Below are 18,752 nucleotides of genomic sequence, written 5' to 3' on the forward strand. Positions count from 1 at the left end.
CTAATCTCCTCAGCTTACACCGACAGTATGAACCGATTTCATAGGCCATATAGCCTTTATTATATGATTCATAATTGAGCATAATGGGTCTTGGTAATCCGCCTTGATAGTATACTCTAAGTCGCCAGGATAGTTTGCCTTGAGCAATCAAAATGATGATATTTCATGACTCCGGGTTATAATTGTCAAGGCATCACCATGGTATTAATCTACAAGCATGTCTTTCAATAATTGTATGAAGATGCATGGTTTGATAACCCACCCTGGGTTTTGATGTTAAGTCGCCAGTATACTTTGGATTGCGCAATTGAATCATGCGCTTATAAATTGTTGGGTTGTCACCCTCACTGGATACGGCAATATAAGCCTGCATTATAAGTCAATTTTACAGGTATGTTTTCCTGGTTATAAGAGTACCCGAGGTTTGATAACGCGCCCTGGTTTTGGACTTTATGTCACTAGTATGTTTTGGCTTGAATGACCTTAATTCTAGTCTTTAACATAATTGCATAAGACTATATTATGTTTGGGTTGTTACCCACCCTGGCTTTTGATGTTAAGTCGCCAGGGCATATGTTGTTTAAACTTTGTGCAGGACATGCAGAGCTATGACTTACATAAATGATTAAGCCCAGCATCAAAGATTACAATTGGTGTTTCAAAAAGGGTTATCCATTCTTGATTTTTACAATGAATGTGCGTTAAGTTGACATCAGCCAAGAGCCGCCAGGTATTTAACTTCGGGTTTACTAGCCAAAACTTGGCTGGATTTTTCATTATGGTTGTCATAACCAGTGTTGAATGATTGATGTTTTCATACCGGATTATATTATTCAAATCTTTAATAGCCAACATGGCTGGATTTTTTATGGTTATCAATAACTAGTATTATGATTGAGGTTTTCAAAGCCACTTTAAAGCAATGGCTATTGTTTCTTTATCCAAGAATACCGGCTCACAACAAAGAGCACAGTTCAATATAGAATATGTGAGGCTTTCAGCAAAATCATCCGGACAATGGATATGGTTTTATTTTACAATGGAAGGAATAGTCCCGAGTCGCTGCAGGCACACAACCCAACACTTGGGGGCTACATTATTCAAATTATGATTATATAAAGTATGCAAGTCCCATGTCACTACAAGCATGCACCATGGCACTTGGGGGCTAGTGCAAAGTTATTTTTAACATGCCTCATTGAAGACCCGACCCATCACATAGTGATGAGCCGACCCTTTGGGGGCTACTAATTGCTCCTGTCAAAGGTAACCCGAAACTTGGGAGCTACATCATATGGTGTTATTTTTTGAAGTACAAGTAAAGTTCCGGCTCAGTATTATCTTATTGAGCCGGCCCTTGGGGGCTACACATTGCTTCTTAAGTCTACATAATTAAATCTACAAACTCCCTGCTCATTATTGCATATTAACCTGACACTTGGGGGCTACACATGGGAAGTACAAAGTGTTCAGTTTATGATTGGTGACTTACATGAACAACATGGATTTCTCCGTAGTTGCAACATTGATATTAAAGCAAGTCTTAAGCTATCACTACGTTCTCCTCTTAAGACTTGGGGGCTACAGGTGATATGCATATAAGGGAGGAACAACTTCACATGCTCAGTTTTGAGCAAACCAGGTATTATATTATTATTGGAGGTCTACAAAGTTTGTGACCCGGCGTCACCATAAGATTAACCTGGCGTCTGCAACAATCATGACTGGCGTCAGCAACAATTATGACTCGGTGTCAGCAAGAATTATGACCTGACATCAGCAACAATCATGACCTGAAATCATCTGTTTTATAACCTGGTAATTTTGGTAATCATAAATTGGCAAGATCTACATCTTTAAGCCAGCTGAATATCAGTTGAATATTACAAAGCCAATATTTTTGTCCACTCAACTTTGGAGGCCGACTCAAATGGATTATTTCTTACAATATTTTTCTGCAAGAGACCAATGTCAGCAAATTGACTATGAAGCTGGCCTGTTGACCCAGATTTTTCAGAAGAAGTATCTGGATTTTTTGCATTGAAATTTTTTGAACATATCCGCTAAAGGAGATTTGCTATGAGGTCATGGACACGCATCAAGAAGGAAATGACAAGGACTTAAGGATGAGCAGGTGCCGGTTCAAAAAAACTTTTAACCAGGAGCACAACCTGTCAAATTTGTTCGTGTTTATTTTGCAGGATCAGTTTAACATGGATAAATCCAAATTAAACTGGGGGCTAATGTCGGGGATATACCCCGAGGTATGACCCGACCGGAGATATGACTTGGCTGGGACTTGGCGACTCACTGGTGACCCGCCCTGACCCGACAACTCACTAGTAACCCGCCCAGGTTGGTGACTCATTGGTGACCCGGCAGGCGGGTCAGAGGAGCAACAAGACCTGGTGGCCCAGAAGGCGGTTCATGGAAAGCCGACTCATATTATGTGGGACAGCTTAAGAGGAAAGCATAAGGAATATTCCCTTACAAAGGAAGCAAGACTAGGACTCTACTTGTAATAGAGTAATCCTAATCCTACTAGGACTAGTCATGTAACCCGCCCCTTCAACTTATATAAGGAGGGGTGGGGCACCCCAAGAGGGACAAGTTTTCACAAGTTAAGACAACAAGTCAATAGCTCTCGAGATAGAGGTAGCCAAAGCGCACCCTTATAATCGTGAGCACCTTGATCAATATCAATGAAGCAGGAGTAGGCTTTTACCTCCACCGCGAGGGGCCGAACCTGGGTAAAAAACCTTGCGTCTCTCGTCCCACTCAACCCCTCTCAAGCTACCACATAGATGCGTTGGCCTCGCGACTAAGTCCTGACACTGAGGACATCTGCCGTGACAATTCCACGATAGGACCCCAGCCAACATCGTCGATGTAGATCTTGCCGCGGCGACTCTTGGTCATCCGGCCCATGGCGTATCCCTTGATCTGTAAGAAGTCGTCTTCAAGAACTCGAAACCACCGTGCGAGGGCCCCACGGTGGGCACCAACTGTCGTGGGTTTGTCACGATTCATGCCCTAGTGAAAGGACTTAGGTGTGGAGCCATCACCGACTAGGTTAGCTTGAAGGGGTTGAACGAGACAAAGGACACAAAGAATTGACCCAGGTTTGGCCCCTCATGTTGAAGGTAAAAGCCTACGTCCTGCTTCTAGTTGTATTGCTTGAGTTTCGATTGCAATGGAGCGAATACGCTTCACCTAGTTCTTGATTGCTTGTTTCTTGAGTTAACCCACCGCTGGATCTCACCTTTATATACACAAGTTGAGACCCGGAGGCTTACAGAGTCTCGGCCGGCCCACATACTATTTTCGACTCGGTTTCTAACTAGTCATACCTTACAAGGCAAGTCATCATACGGCGGTTCACAGGTCCGGGTCTTGGTCCTTTACCAGGCCTACCTCTACGAGCCGCCATCTTCACATCTTGGGCCTTCTTCATATTAAACTGTCAACGGTGTAACCTGGCCCCTCCTGAGCGGGTCACACCTATAGACTAATGTGTTTGTGAGAATTGCAGGATAACACATGTAGTAGTCCCTCTTTGATTCAGTTTACCTACCGGAGATGACCCCTAAAAATTTGTGAAGACATTGAAGACAATGGTGGTCTGTGAAGATATTCACATTGAAGACTATGACAAGAGAAGACATTGAGTGAAGACTATGGAGCGCGAAGACTTAGCTGTTTCATTGTTTCCTTTTTCTTCTTTGTTGAGTCATAGGAACCACCGCACTGTTAAGTGGGGTCCAAGTGAACAAAGTCAGGGTGACTGAAGTGATGCTCAACCAAATCCTATGTCTTCGAGCGAAGACAATGAGAGAAAATCATATACTGAGTCGGATAAGTTAGCTTTACTTGTAGCCCAAGTCAAGCTGCCGCGTGTGTTTGAAATCTGACCGTTGCGACACGTGTCAGTTCCTTAGTGACCCAGGGTCATTTCGGACAAATCCGGTCGGGTTGCCCAGTGGCTATAAATAGCCCCCCCTACACCATAAATTGGTGGCCGCTCAGAGTTAGTACACGGCTTTTGTCGTTTGAGAGCAACCCACCGCCGAAGCTTTCGAGAGAGAATCCTTGCGAGGACAAAGCCCAAACCACCCAAAGCCCAAAGAGTGTTTGGCATCACTGAAGTCTTTCTGTCCGCGTGATCTGAAGACTTGTTACACTTGAGGACTGTGAATCCTCCAGCCGGTTAGGCGTCACGTTCTGAGCATCCAAGAGCCATTGTGGATTGCCGATGAACGAAGTCTGTGAAGGTTTGGAAGTCTACCTTGAAGACTTACCAGAGTGATTGGGCGGGGACTAAGTGTCCTTAGCTCAAGGGGAATAAGGTGAAGACGCGGTCTTCTGAGTTGAATCTCAGCCTCCCTAACCAGACGTACAGTTGTCACAACAACTGGAACTGGTCGAACAAATCCCTGTCCCTCTGAAGCAACTGGTTCTATCTCTTACTTCCCTTTACTTACAGTTTGTCTTCGTGAAGTCATTGCCTGCTTGCATTATCTGTTTGACTTCACCGTGTGACTATCTGTTCTAATTGGCTTCATACTATCTTCCATCCTGATCTTTACTACCTAGCTGCTATTAGTCTTTGTGCTTTCACTCGGTTGAATACTTGACTATGGCTTGTCTAGTGTAGTCTACCTTCCGCTGCATTCGAATAGAGTTGTTTATATCGTTTGTCTTCGAAACTCTCATGTTTTGAAGACTTTCATAAAAATTGCCTATTCACCCCCCTCTAGTCGATAACTAGCCCTTTCAATCGGTATCAGAGCAAGGTACTCCCTTTTTCTGTGTGATTCGGTTTAACCACCTGGAGTTTAGCTATGTCGACTGCAGGGATAATCAAAGTCTCCGCTGCATGCCACACCGATGGCACTGAATATCCCTACTGGAAGAATAGGATGCACATGCATCTTGAAGCCATTGATGTCGATCTATAGTATGTCGTCAAGAACGGCGTTCCCAAGACTGGTGAAGGTGTCACCCCTACTGATGTCAAGAAGTTCATTCAGATGGACTCTACCGCCAAGAACATCATCTGTGGTCACCTTACCAAAGGACAGTATGGCCGTGTGAGTGCTCTGGAAATGTCGAAGCTAGTCTGGGACTGGCTCTCCAAGGTCAATGAAGGCGTCTCAACTCAGCGTGATCAACATATCAGTACTCTCCGCAACCTCTTCAACCGCTTCAAGAGACACGACAACGAGAATGTCCAGCTCACATTTGATCACCTCACTGATATCACAAATGAGCTCCAAGCACTCGGCGCCACTGAGATCACGAAGCATGAGATAGTGAAGACACTATTGAGATCTCTTGACAGCTCATTTGACACCTTAGCCCTGATGATACAAGAACGCCCTGACTTTAAGACTCTCAATCCGTTTGACATACTTGAGAGGCTCAACACACATGAGTACCAGCTATCTGAGAAACGAGATATCTATGGCCCCAACTATGGCCGAACTCGAGCTTTGAAGGCAAAGGCTGCTGCTTCCTCATCTGAAGAAGAATCTGACTGTAGTTCTGGTGATCCTGAAGACATTGGAAAGGAGCTTGCTATGCTTGTGAAGAAGTTCCAGAAATTCACCAAGAAGAAAGGCTTCAGAAAGTCTTCATGATCCAGCTCAAGGAATGATGAAGCTTCTGCCTATGATCACAAGAAGAGAACCTGTAACAAGTGCAAGAAACCTGGTCACTACATCTCAGAGTGTCCACAGTGGGACAATGAGAAGAAGAAGAAGAAGAGCAAAGAATATGATTCTGATGACAAGAAGAAGAAGAAATCCTCAAAGTCTTCTTCCAAGTCTTCTTCCAAGTCTTCGTCACACAAGAAGAGCTCATCTAGCAAAGCCCATGCTTTTGTTGGCAAGGAAATGGATTCAGAGGAGGAGTCAACTTCTGAGGAGGTGGAGGTGGAATCTGAGGAGGAGTCGGACTCTGGTGTTGCGAGTCTGGCTCTGGCTACAGCCTACGTCGCCAAGTCCATCTTCAACACCGAAGACAATGGCTCCATCACCAACGCTGATGATAATGAGAAGGACGACTCGCCTCCCACCTACTGCTTCATGGCACGTGGTGCCAAGGTAAAATCACGCGATGCTTACTTTCAAACATCAAGTGAAGATGACTCTGATGGTGAATCCAAACCTAGTTACAAAACACTTGCTAAAATTGCAACTGAACAACAGAAAGCTATGGAACATACTCAAAAACTGTTAGACAAAAGCGATGACCTGTTGGACGCGGAAATGACCAAGTCTCAGTCCTTAGTTGAAGACATAAAAAATCTTCATATTAAGTACCAGGAACTTGAAGGTCAACATGAATCGCTCACAACTTCTCATGAAAAGCTTTCCTATGATTATCTTCAAAGGAAGCAGGAACTTGAGAAATTGAAATCGGATCATGAAGATCTTCAAAAGGAAAATGAGTCACTTCGCGCCCAACAGATCAGTCTCGCTCAGGAAGGATTTGAACCACCATGTCTGAAATGCATTGAGCGTGATAACGCTGCTTCTGTTGCTGAATGTTCTACTGCTGCTACTGTTGAATATATTTAGCTACTGATGTGGTAACTAACCCCTCTGCTGAGGTTACCACTACTATTGCTGATGAGAGTGCCAGGTTGAAGACACTGCTTGAGACAGGGATGTACAAAAGTCTCAAAGGGCATCAGACATTATGTGATGTCCTCAAAAAGCAGATTCTGAACCGAAACCCTAGGAAAGAGGGTGTTGGGTTTGAGAGGAAAATGAATGTTGATGGGTCGTACAGGAAGCCTGAGCAGTACCCCAAAACCACATGGGTTGCTGCAAAGGAACCTCCAGTTGATCCATCCACCTTATCTGGTTTCACTTGTGCTAACCCCGTTATCATTGATGAATCCTTTGATGCAAACTATAAACTGTTTAAGAATCAGAATGGTGCAGTGTTTGCCAGGTATATTGGTACTAACTGCAGGAATGGGCCACCTACGAAGAAGATATGGGTTCCCAAAAGTTGTCTTGAGAATCTTCCAGTGAATGTCATCATGACACCACTTGTGAAGAAGACAAACCCCATACCAAAGGCTTCATATGGTCCAAAAGCTTCATACAGACCTAGGACTCATCTGAGTCACCCTAACATCAATGTTTTGCAGGAAAATCATACTCAGACCCTTGATATGAGTGTGTTTCCTCAAACCGCTATGTTCAGAAAACAAAGAATTTTTCTGCTTATTCCTATGAGTACTATTCACCTCCTGCAAGGCTATTTACTAGGGCCCCAAAGCCGAAGTTCTCAGATGCTGCACTTAGACTCATTGCTTCTAAGCCACCCCTGAAAATGTGGGTGGTTAAGAAAACTTAACTTTCTTTTGCAGGGAAAGGTCTCCAGCCGGAAATCAAAGGCGTCCAAAACTAATGCTGGGGACCTTAAACATCTTGTAGGCCGCAAGATAAAATTCCCTAATGGTCTTTTCATGTATTTCGTTCCAGGATTTCTCGATACTCACCCTATCTATCCTAACCAAGATCTGAATTTTCATGTTCCACTTGTTCGTCAAATGTTTATGCTTCACAACTCGCTTGGTGAAGCCTATCCCCCAAACTGCACTGTAGGCTACGACACCTCGTACTTCAGGATGGATTATGGACGGTGGATGCACTAACCACATGACGGGCGATCGAAGTCTTCTGATGGATTCAGCGCTACATCCATCAGACAAAAGTCACATCACATTTGCTGACACTGGTAAAAGCAAGGTATTGGGTCTAGGCAGAGTTGCAATATCAAGGGATCAACACATGGATAAAGTGATGCTTGTTGAATCCCTTGGTTTCAACTTAATGTCTGTCTCAATGCTTTGTGACTTAAACATGATTGTGCTATTTGGAAAATATCGATGCCTTGTACTAATAGAATCTGACAAGTCTCTAGTCTTGAAGGGTATCGGAAAGACGATCTATATATGGTAGATTTCTCAGCAGGACCACATATGGCCATATGTCTTCTAGCAAAGGCTTCAAAATGCTGGCTCTGGCATCGAAGGCTAGGACATGCTGGCATGAAGAACTTGCACACTCTCGTGAAGAAGAAGCATGTCGTGGGCATCGAAGGCGTCAAGTTCAAGAAGGACCATCTATGTGGCGCCTGCGAAGCTGGAAAGATGACTAGGGCCAAGCATCCCTCAAAGACAATCATGACTACATCTCAATCCTTCGAGCTGCTTCACATGGATCTATTCGGCCCTACTCACTACTCTACTCTCACTGCTACCGCTTGCCTCTATGGCTTCGTAATTGTTGATGATTACTCTAGATATACTTGGGTGCATATAATCCTCTACAAGACTGAAGTGCAGGATGTCTTCAGACGGTTTGCCAATCGTGCCATGACGAACTATCGTGTCAAGATCAAGCACATCAGAAGCGACAACAGCACTGAGTTCAAGAACACTGGGCTCGACCTCTATCTGGATACACTTGGTATCACACATGAGTTCTCTGCTCCTTATACACCTCAGCAGAATGGCATCGGCGAATGCATGAACAGAACTCTCATTGAGATGGCCCGAACGATGCTTGATGAGTACAAGACTCCGCGAAAGTTCTGGCTTGAAGCTATTGACACTGCTTGCCACATCATCAACCGTGTTTATCTTCACAAGCTTCTGAAGAAAACACCCTATGAGCTCCTAACTGGTAAGAAGCCAAATGTAAGCTACTTCAGAGTATTTGGTGCTAGGTGCTGGATCAAGGATCCACATCACACTTCAAAATTTGCACCGAAAGCACATGAAGGTTTTATGCTTGGTTATGGAAAGGATTCGCACTCCTATAGAGTCTTCAACCTCTTTCACTATAAAGTGGTTGAAACTGTGGATGTGTGATTCGATGAGACTAATGGCTTGCAAAGAGAGCACCTGCCAAATGTGTTAGATGAAGCACCTCCAAGTGAATCTATCAAGCAGATGGGAATTGGAGATATCATACCCTATAAGAATCAATCTGAAGAGGAACTTGTCATTCCGCACCTATTCAACCTGAAGACAATGCTCAGCCTGAAGACAATCCCCCAAATGATTACATTGAACAGCAAGAGCAAAATCTTTGTCCTGCTCATCCTCGTGTTGCAAATAAAATTCAGACTAAGAAGATAATTGATAGCTTGAATGCACCCGGTCCACTCACTCGTTCAAAAGCAACTCAAAGAGCAACACAGCTAACCAACTTCTGTGGGCATTTTGCATTTGTCTCAATCTCTGAACCCAAGAAAGTTGACGAAGCCTTCATGGAACCTGAATGGATTCAAGCTATGCAAGAAGAGCTTCAACAGTCTGAGCTGAATAATGTGTGGGAATTAGTCAAGCGTCCTGATCCTCAGAAGCATAATATCATTGGCACCAAATGGATATATCACAACAAGCAAGATGAGCATGGTCAAGTGGTCAGAAACAAGGCTCGTCTCGTTGCTCAAGGTTACACTCAAGTGGAAGGAATTGACTTCGATGAAACATTTGCTTTGGTGGCAAGGCTTGAAGCCATTCACATACTGCTAGCCTATGCAAATCATCACAACATCCTTCTGTATCAAATGGATGTGAAAAGTGCTTTTCTCAATGGAAATATAGAAGAAGTATATGTCGCACAACCTCTCGGCTTTGAAGATCCAAAACATCCTGATATGGTATACAAGCTCAACAAGGCACTGTAAAACCTCAAACAAGCCCCTCGTGCTTGGTATGACACGCTCAAGGACTTCCTGAAGAGCAAAGGCTTCAAACCTGGTTCACTAGATCCTACACTCTTCACGAAGACATATGATAGTGAACTGTTTGTGTGCCAAATCTATGTGGATGACATTATCTTCGGATGCACCAACAAGAAATACAGTGATGAATTTGGTCACATGATGCAAGATCAATATCAAATGTCCATGATGGGCGAGCTGAAGTTCTTTCTGGGTCTCCAAATCCGTTAACAACGGAACGACATCTTCATATCTCAAGAAAAATATCTCAAAGATTGCCTGAAGAAGTTTGGAATGCAAGACTGCAAAGGATACACAACGCCAATGCCAACCAAAAGTCATCTGGGTCCCGACAACAATGGTAAATAGTTCGATCAAAAGGTATACCGCTCCATGATTGGTTCTTTGCTTTACTTATGTGCATCTAGGCCAGATATAATGCTTAGTGTTTGCATGTGTGCCCGGTTCCAAGCGGCACTAAAGGAATCGCATCACTTAGAGCATCTCCAGCCGTTCGGCCCCCCAGGGCGCATAAAAATCGCCCCCTGGGGGCGAGCCGGCGATTCGTTCGGCGCTGGGGGCGATTTTGCACCCAGTCATCGCCCCCAGCTCGCCCCCAGTCGCCGATTTTGGCCCACTTTTGAAGCCCCATTTCAGCGAAAAAGGCCCATATGGGCGAGAATAGGCCCATACTCGGCGTGGTTCACCGTTCCTCGACGTTCAATTATCAGCATAAATATTTTTTTATCACATATTCCATCACAGAAAATTCAAATACTTCAACAAAATAGTACAACAACAAATAGTTCAATACAAATTATATAGTTCAACAAATAAAAGCTCATATTTCATCACACGTCGCGCCCGGTGTCACCCTTGAGCCTCCATAGGTGCTCTATCAGATCTTGCTGCAGTTGATGATGCACCTGTGGGTCTCCGATCTCCTGACGCATACCGAGGTAGGCAGTCCAGGTTGCCGGTAGCTGGTGATCAACTTGGGCAAGAGGACCCTGCCTGTGGTATGGTTCAGTGTCAAACACTGGCTCTTCCTGCTCGCTCTCAATGATCATGTTGTGCAAGATGACACAGCAGGTCATGATCTCCCACATTTGATCTTTCGATCAGGTCTGAGCGGGGTACCGGACAACAGCAACTCGAGATTGGAGCACACCAAATGACCGCTCGACATGCTTCCTGCAAGCTGGTGTCGGAGGGGCTGCCGCGGCGAACCTCTGCTATTTTTCTGGAGGGGAATGGCTATCTACCGGTGAAGGGTGGCGGGGCGGCGCCGGAATATACCTAGTGGCGGCCGAGAGCGCGGGGGGTGGGAGGCGAGTCGGGGAAGAAAATCTTGACTTTTCACCTCACGGCATGGGCCAGCCGTGCTTTTCCCTTGCGCCGGAGCCCCCAAGCGCCCCCTAGCGCGCCGGGTTCGGCCTGCGGCCGCCGGGCAGAAAAAAGGGCCGACTTGGCGCTTTTCATCATCCTGGGGGCGTGACTGGGCCATTTTTTTGGCGCTAGCACCGAAAAAGTCGCCTGGGGGGCCTGTTGGGGGCGCGGCTGGAGATGCTCTTAGCTGTGAAGCGAATTCTTCGATATTTGGCTTACACCCCAACACTTGGATTATGGTACCCAAAGGGCTCAGAGTTTGATCTAGTTGGATTCTCAGATGCTGATTATGCTGGTGACAAGGTTGATCGCAAGTCCACATCAGGCACATGTCACTTTCTGGGACGATCTCTTGTCTGTTGGTCTTCAAAGAAGCAGAACTGTGTATCTCTCTCTACTGCTGAATCTGAATACATTGCTGCTGGATCCTGCTGTGCTCAGCTTCTCTGGATGAAGCAAACTCTCAAGGACTATTGTATCCATCTGAAGAATGTGCCTCTCTACTGCGACAATGAGAGTGCCATCAAGATTGCCAACAACCCACTTCAGCACTCGAAGACAAAGCACATTGAAATTCGTCATCACTTTCTCAGAGATCATGTTACGAAGGAAGATATTGATATCATTCATGTCAAGACAGAAGAGCAGTTGGCTGATATCTTCACAAAGCCCTTGGATGAGAAAAGGTTTTGCAAGTTGCGGTGTGAGCTAAATATTTTGGAATCCTCAAATGTCCTGTGATTAGGCACACATCCTAACACTTATGCATTTTGATGACTTAGATGTGCAACACACGAAGTAATGTATATCTTCAATCAATGAAGACATACACTCTAAGTGTGAATACATTAATGGGTAATTTGACTTCGGAGCGCCCACGATAATTGTGCGCCGTGCCTGGGTCTAATACTTCCTATACGGTGGGTAATGCTACCACCAAACTTTTGTTTGAAGTGTTTCTCTTGGCGTTATGTTTGCATAGTTTTCATATTGAATTCATATTCATCCTTGGCTTATATTCAAGTTTATCTTCAATTGGTTGATTTGGCCTTATACTAGCTATATATATTTATTTGTGTTCTGTCCTCTACAACATTCACTTATAGCTATGGCTTTGTGTTGAATCTTTTAAACTAAGTGAATGTGATCGGACCCTAACCTATCTATGCTTCTACCTGAACTCTATCTGTCCAAGTCATATGCGTTCTATTGAAAACTGTCGATTGTCTTCACTGAGACCTTGCCAGCTGAAGTCAATCTGACAAACATTTATATATGTTTTTAATGCTATATCCTATTTGCCTGAAACCCGGAGAATTCGGAACGACCACCCCGACAATCCAGGCGTGCGTGGGAACATGGAACAACTCCCAAGGTGTTGCATGCTTGCCATGTGTCCGTCAGATGTGAACCGCCAGGGGCACCTGCGTAATTGCGCTGTGTCGTCTCTTTCCTTATAAATACCCTTCACGTCTCGGTCAAAAATTGTTTTTCTTCCTCGCCACCTCTCGCAAACCCTAGCGCCTCTGCTAGCTCTCGACGATGCCGACGACGAAGTGCTTAGCTGCCGCGACTTCTTCAATGCCGTCCTCACGCCGGCCGCGGACCTCGTCCTCTCCGCCATCACCGTAGGTGTCTTCCGTTGCCAAGTTGGGGCACGGGAGATCGAACTGCTCGGCCTCCACCTGTTGGAAATATGCCCTAGAGGCAATAATAAAAGTATTATTATATTTCATTGTTCATGATAATTGTCTTTTATTCATGCTATAACTGTATTATCCGGAAATCGTAATACACGTGTGAATACTTAGACCACATAATGTCCCTGGTAAGCCTCTAGTTGACCAGCCCGTTGTGATCAACAGATAGTCATGGTTTCCTGACTATGGACATTGGATGTCGTTGATAACGGGATCACATCATTAGGAGAATGATGTGATGGACAAGACCCAATCCTAAGCATAGCATAAAAGATCGTGTAGTTCGTTTTGCTAGAGCTTTGCAAGTGTCAAGTATCTCTTCCTTCGACCATGAGATCGTGTAACTCCCGGATACCGTAAGAGTGCCTTGGGTGTACCAAACGTCACAACGTAACTGGGTGACTATAAAGGTGCATTACAGGTATCTCCGAAAGTAGCTGTTGGGTTGACACGGATCGAGACTGGGATTTGTCACTCCGTATGACGGAGAGGTATCTCTGGGCCCACTCGGTAATGCATCATCATATTGAGCTCAATGTGACCAAGGTGTTGGACACGGGATCATGCATTACGGTACGAGTAAAGTGACTTGCCGGTAACGAGACTGAACAAGGTATTGGGATACCGACGATCGAGTCTCGGGCAAGTAACGTACCGATTGACAAAGGGAATTGCATACAGGGTTTTGATCGAATCCTCGACATAGTGGTTCATCCGATGACAACATCGAGGAGCATGTGGGAGCCATCATGGGTATCCAGATCCCGCTGATGGTTATTGACTGAGAGCGTCTCGGTCATGTCTGCATGTCTCCCGAACCCGTAGGGTCTACACACTTAAGGTTCGGTGACGCTAGGGTTATGAAGATATGTATATGCAGAAACCCGAATGTTGTTCGGAGTCCCGGATGAGATCCCGGACGTCACGAGGAGTTCCGGAATGGTCCGGAGGTAAAGAATTATATATAGGAAGTGCTATTTCGGGCATCGGGACAAGTTTCGGGGTTATCGGTATTGTACCGGGACCACCGGAAGGGTCCCGGGGGTCCACCGGGTGGGGCCACCTGTCCCGGGGGGCCACATGGGCTGTAGGGCGTGCGCCTTGGCCATCATGGGCCAAGGGCACCAGCCCCTATAGGCCCATGCGCCTAGGGTTTCCCCCTAGGAGGAGTCCTAGTGGTGGAAGGCACCCCTAGGTGCCTTGGGGGGGAGGGAAACCTCCCCTAGGCCGCCGCCCCCCCTAGTAGATCTCATCTACTAGGGCCGGCGCCCCCCCTTGGCACCCCTATATATAGTGGGGGAGAGGAGGGACTCAACACACCAGCCCCTGGCGCCTCCTCCTCCCCCCGTTACGTCTCTCCCTCGTAGTCTCGGCGAAGCCCTGCTGCTGTGACGCCCTGCATCCACCACCACGCCGTCGTGCTGCTAGATCTTCATCAACCTCTCCTTCCCCCTTGCTGGATCAAGAAGGAGGAGACGTCTCCCGTCCCGTACGTGTGTTGAACGCGGAGGTGCCGTCCGTTCGGCGCTGGTCATCGGTGATTTGGATCACGTCGAGTACGACTACATCATCACCTTGCAAGCTTCCGCACGCGATCTACAAGTGGTATGTAGATGCAAACTCTCTCCCTAGACTCGTTGCTTAGATGAACTCATAGATGGATCTTGGTGAAACCGTAGGAAAAATTTTAATTTTCTGCAACGTTCCCCAACAGTGGTATCAGAGCTAGGTCTATGCGTAGTTCTCTTTGCACGAGTAGAACACAACTTTGTTGTGGGCGTGGATTTTGTCATCTTACTTGCCTCTACTAGTCTTTTCTTGCTCAACGGTATTGTGGGATGAAGCGGCCCGGACCAACCTTACACGTACTCTTACATGAGACCGGTTCCACCGACTGACATGCACAAGTTGCATAAGGTGGCTGGCGGGTGTCTGTCTCTCCCACCTTAGTTGGAGCGGAATCGATGAACAGGGCCCTTATGAAGGGTAAATAGAAGTTGACAAAATCACGTTGTGGTGATTTGTAGGTAAGAAAACGTTCTTGCTAGAACCCAATTGCAGCCACGTAAAAGATGCAACAACAATTAGAGGACGTCTAACTTGTTTTTGCAGCGATTGATCATGTGATGTGATATGGCCAGAAGTTGTGATGAATGATGAATTGTGATGTATGAGATCATGTTCTTTGTAATAGGATTCACGACTTGCATGTCGATGAGTATGACAACCGGCAGGAGCCATAGGAGTTGTCATTATTTTTTGTATGACCTGCGTGTCATTGAATAACGCCATGTAAACTACTTTACTTTATTGCTAAATGTTAGTCATAGAAGTAGAAGTAGTCGTTGGCGTGACAACTTCATGAAGACACGATGATGGAGATCATGATGATGGAGATCATGGTGTCAAGCCGGTGACAAGATGATCATGGAGCCCCGAAGATGAAGATCAATGGAGCTATATGATATTGGCCATATCATGTCACAACTATATAATTGCATGTGATGTTTATTATGTATTATGCATCTTGTTTACTTAGGACGACGGTAGTAAATAAGATGATCCCTTATAAAAATTTCAAGAAGTGTTCTCCCCTAACTGTGCACCGTTGCTACAGTTCGTCGTTTCTAAGCACCACGTGATGATCGGGTGTGATGGATTCTTACGTTCACATACAACGGGTGTAAGACAGTTTTACACAGCGAAAACACTTAGGGTTAACTTGACGAGCCTAGCATGTGCAGACATGGCCTCGGAACACAGAGACCGAAAGGTCGAACACGAGTCGTATGGAAGATACGATCAACATGAAAATGTTCACCGACGATGACTAGTCCGTCTCACGTGATGATCGGACACGGACTAGTCGACTCGGATCGTGTGACACTTAGATGACTAAAGGGATGTCTAATCTAAGTGGGAGTTCATAATTTGATTAGAACTTTATTATCATGAACTTAGTCTAAAAACTTTGCAAATATGTCTTGTAGATCAATGGCCAACGCTAATGTCAACATGAACTTCAACGCGTTCCTAGAGAAAACCAAGCTGAAAGATGATGGCAGCAACTATACGGACTGGGTCCGGAACCTGAGGATCATCCTCATAGCTGCCAGGAAACAATATGTCCTAGAAGGACCGCTAGGTGACGCTCCCGTCCCAGAGAACCAAGACATTATGAATGCTTGGCAGTCTCGCGCTGATGATTACTCCCTCGTTCAGTGCGGCATGCTTTACAGCTTAGAACCGGGGCTCCAAAAGCGTTTTGAGCATCACGGAGCATATGAGATGTTCGAAGAGCTGAAACTAGTTTTTCAAGCTCATGCCCGGGTCGAGAGATATGATGTCTCCGACAAGTTCTACAGTTGTAAGATGGAGGAGAACAGTTCTGTCAGTGAGCACATCCTGAAGATGTCTGGGTTGCACAACCGTATGACCCAGCTGAACATTAACCTCCCAGATGAGGCGGTCATTGACAGAATCCTCCAGTCGCTCCCACCAAGCTACAAGAGCTTTGTGATGAACTACAACATGCATGGAATGGAAAAGACCATTCCTGAAGTGTTCTCGATGCTGAAGTCAGCAGAGGCTGAAATCAAGAAAGAACATCAAGTGTTGATGGTCAATAAGACCACTAAGTTCAAGAAGGGCAAGGGTAAGAAGAACTTCAAGAAGGACGGCAAAGATGTTGCCGCGCCTGGTAAGCCAGTTACCGGGAAGAAGTCAAAGAATGGACCCAAGCCTGAGACTGAGTGCTTTTATTGCAAGGGGAAGGGTCACTGGAAGCGGAACTGCCCCAAATACTTAGCGGATAAGAAGGCCGGCAACACCAAAGGTATATTTGATATACATGTGATTGATGTGTACCTTACCAGTACTCGTAGTAACTCCTGGGTATTTGATACCGGTGCCGTTGCTCATATTTGTAACTCACAGCAGGAGCTGCGGAATAAACGGAGACTAGCGAAGGACGAGGTGACGATGCGCGTCGGGAATGGTTCCAGAGTCGATGTGATCGCCGTCGGCACGCTGCCTCTACATTTACCTACGGGATTAGTTTTGAACCTTAATAATTGTTATTTAGTGCCAAGTTTGAGCATGAACATTGTATCTGGATCTCGTTTAATACGAGATGGCTACTCATTTAAGTCTGAGAATAATGGTTGTTCGATTTATATGAGAGATATGTTTTATGGTCATGCTCCGATGGTCAATGGTTTATTCTTAATGAATCTCGAGCGTAATATTACACATGTTCATAGTGTAGATGCCAAAAGATTGAAAGTTGATAACGATAGTCCCACATACTTGTGGCACTGCCGCGTTGGTCACATTGGTGTCAAGCGCATGAAGAAGCTCCATGCCGATGGACTTTTAGAGTCTCTTGATTATGAATCGTTTGACACGTGCGAACCATGCCTCTTAGGCAAAATGACCAAGACTCCGTTCTCCGGAACAATGGAGCGAGCAACCAACTTGTTGGAAATCATACATACCGATGTGTGCGGTCCAATGAGCGTTGAGGCTCGCGGAGGATATCGTTATGTTCTCACCCTCACAGATGACTTGAGTAGATATGGGTATGTCTACTTAATGAAACACAAGTCTGAGACCTTTGAAAAGTTCAAGGAATTTCAGAATGAGGTGGAGAATCAACGTGACCGAAAGATAAAATTCTTACGATCAGATCGTGGAGGAGAATACTTAAGTCACGAATTTGGTACACACTTAAAGAAATGTGGAATCGTTTCACAGCTCACGCCACCTGGAACACCTCAGCGAAACGGTGTGTCCGAACGTCGTAATCGCACTCTATTGGATATGGTGCGGTCTATGATGTCTCTTACCGATTTACCGCTATCATTTTGGGGATACGCTCTAGAGACAGCTACATTCACTTTAAATAGGGCACCGTCTAAATCCGTTGAGACGACACCGTATGAATTATGGTTTGGAAAGAAACCTAAGCTGTCGTTTCTAAAAGTTTGGGGATGCGAAGCTTATGTCAAGAAACTTCAACCTGAAAAGCTCGAACCCAAGTCGGAAAAATGCGTATTCATAGGATACCCTAAGGAAACTATAGGGTATACCTTCTACTTAAGATCCGAAGGCAAGATCTTTGTTGCCAAGAACGGATGCTTTCTGGAAAAAGAGTTTCCCTCGAAAGAAGTAAGTGGGAGGAAAGTAGAACTCGATGAAGTACTACCTCTTGAGAGGGATAGTGACGCAGCACAGGAAACCATTCCTGTGATGCCCACACCAACTGAAGAGGAAAACCATGATAATGATCAAAGTACTTCGGATCAAGTTACTGCTGAACTTCGTAGGTCCACAAGGACACGTTCCGCACCAGAATGGTACGGCAACCCTGTCCTGGAAATCATGTTGTTAGACAACAATGAACCTTCGAACTATGAAGAAGCAATGACGGGCCCGGATTCCAACAAATGGCTTGAAGCCATGAAATCCGAGATAGAATCCATGTATGAAAACAAAGTATGGACTTTGACAGACTTGCCCGATGATCGGCGAGCGATAGAAAACAAATGGATCTTTAAGAAGAAGACGGACGCGGATGGTAATGTTACCATCTATAAAGCTTGACTTGTCGCTAAGGGTTATCGACAGGTTCAAGGGATTGACTACGACGAGACATTCTCTCCCGTAGCGAAGCTAAAGTCCGTCCGAATCATGTTAGCAATTGCCGCATACTATGATTATGAGATATGGCAGATGGACGTCAAAACAGCATTCCTTAACGGGCATCTTAAGGAAGAACTGTATATGATGCAGCCGGAAGGTTTTTTCGATCCTCGGAACGCTAACAAAGTATGCAAGCTCCAGCGATCCATTTATGGACTGGTGCAAGCATCTCGGAGTTGGAACATTCGCTTTGATGAGATGATCAAA

This window comes from Triticum dicoccoides, chromosome 2B (genome assembly GCF_002162155.2).
Source record: "Triticum dicoccoides isolate Atlit2015 ecotype Zavitan chromosome 2B, WEW_v2.0, whole genome shotgun sequence".
In the NCBI taxonomy this organism is placed as follows: domain Eukaryota; kingdom Viridiplantae; phylum Streptophyta; class Magnoliopsida; order Poales; family Poaceae; genus Triticum; species Triticum dicoccoides.